The sequence below is a fragment of the Pygoscelis adeliae genome, unplaced genomic scaffold (assembly GCF_000699105.1).
Source record: "Pygoscelis adeliae isolate BGI_AS28 unplaced genomic scaffold, ASM69910v1 Scaffold134, whole genome shotgun sequence".
Classification (NCBI taxonomy): domain Eukaryota; kingdom Metazoa; phylum Chordata; class Aves; order Sphenisciformes; family Spheniscidae; genus Pygoscelis; species Pygoscelis adeliae.
Window position 1 is genome coordinate 1,892,491 of NW_008824716.1, and position 1,900 is coordinate 1,894,390.

At 42.0% G+C, this 1,900-nt stretch overlaps 1 protein-coding gene across 1 annotated transcript in view; it reads right to left on the reverse strand.

Annotated features, from left to right (window-relative positions):
- Positions 1-1,900, reverse strand: part of DIAPH3 (diaphanous-related formin 3) — a 234,091-nt gene that overhangs the window by 210,266 nt on the left and 21,925 nt on the right. The gene's annotated exons all lie outside the window — the stretch shown is intronic.

Genomic DNA, 1,900 nt, shown 5'->3' on the forward strand with positions numbered 1-1,900 from the left:
TTGGGCCCCTCACTACAAGAAGGACGTTGAGGTGTTAGAGGGTGTCCAGAGAAGGGCAACGAGGCTGGTGAAGGGTCTGGAGAGCAAGTCTTATGAGGAGCAGCTGAGGGAACTGGGGTTGTTTAGCCTGGAGAAGAGGAGTCTGAGGGGAGACCTCATCGTGCTCTACAACTACCTGAAAGGAGGCTGTAGCAAGGTGGGTGTCGGTCTCTTCTCCCAAGTAACTAGCGAAAGGACGAGAGGAAATGGCCTCAAGTTGCGCCAGGGGAGGTTTAGATTGGATGTGAGGAAAAATGTCTTTACTGAAAGAGTGGTTAAACATTGGAACAAGCTTCCCAGGGAAGTGGTTGAGTCACCATCCCTGGAGGTATTTAAAAGACGTGTAGATGAGGTGCTTAGGGACATGGTTTAGTGGGCATGGTGTTGTTGGGTTGACAGTTGGACTCGATGATCTTAGAGGTCTCTTCCAACCTTAATGATTCTATGATTCTAAGCCAGCCACGGGGAGCGGCCCAGTGTCACTCTCCTTGACTGACTAATGTCTCAAGCACTCCTGAAACTGGGGTGAGAGAATATTCTAGAAACCTTGGACTGGAGCCAATAAATAGGGGCACACACAAACCTCCTCGGGGTGCTCTCCACACCGACACCTCCTGTTGGCAGGTCTGATGGTGGATCCAGGATTGGTGATCTCTCTCTCTCTCTCTCTCTCTTGCTTCCCAGCTCTCTCCCCCGCCCCCTTCTCATTCTTTGCCCTTGATGTTGCTAAGTAACACATGGCTTACCTCAACTTCTCATAAAGCTGCTTAGCTTATGTGACATATTAATACACAGAGGGTTGATGCCTATAGAGTGTTCGTTCCATTAAAGTTGATGTTCCTGTATGGACCTTGAGTGTTACCTCACCTTAATCCACACCGAGGGGATTTGCGGACCTTAGTCACTCTCCCCTTCTCGTAGGTGGGATGTGACGGGGGCCGTTTACCAACAACTGTTCACAAGGGATTATAATTTCTGAAGCCTATTCCCAAATAGTGATCCAAAAGAGCTACTATCTGTTCACCTTCAGTTTAATCTGCAAGACATATTTATAGATTTAGAGAGGCCCTTATAAATTTATTTAATTTTTAAAAAGGGGGAAATAGGTGAAATGTCCATTTGAGTACCCAGCGTGGGTAAAGGGAGAAGTACATAGGATTAATTTAATTTACCTGCTGCTTCAAATAAAGTAAGGGGCTGCTTTTAAGGCAGTTTTCATGTGCTTTTTGAACTGTATAGAAAAAGGGAGTTATAGATAGGTTTTTTCCCTTATTAAATCTACACACATGCAAATACATGTAACTCCTGAAAATTCAGGATCACATTTGGAAGCCTAACACTCACGTTGTTGTTAATTTCAGGACTCTGAATACCTATAACCTAGTAAAGAATAGTCAGAGAAGTACTGCTCTTAATACTATTAAAATTTAGCCATCTCATTTAAGTGCTGTGATGGACCTGGAAGTTCTCAAACCCTTATATGCTCTATAGAGAATACAGGCTCTTAAATTCTCGTAAGTTAGATACAATATCCTGAAATTAGAAAATACAATTTCCATGATCTAAACCATTTCTCCCTACCAAATCGAACTTGAGATTCATCTTTTACCGTTTTTGTAATATTCACAAAGAATTACAATTATGAACAGTGTTCAGCTCAACTAAGTTACATGAAAATCAATATAAGTTAATATTTACACTGTTAGACCAATGACTTATCATGATCATTCAAATGCACTATAATATTTTGTGTCTTTCTGCGGTAAACTCTACATCCAACTGAAGCAAGTTGAAAACTGAAAATAAGGTGAAAGATTTCTTTCCTCAGACTGTCTGGGTGCAATTTTATGAAACCATGAAG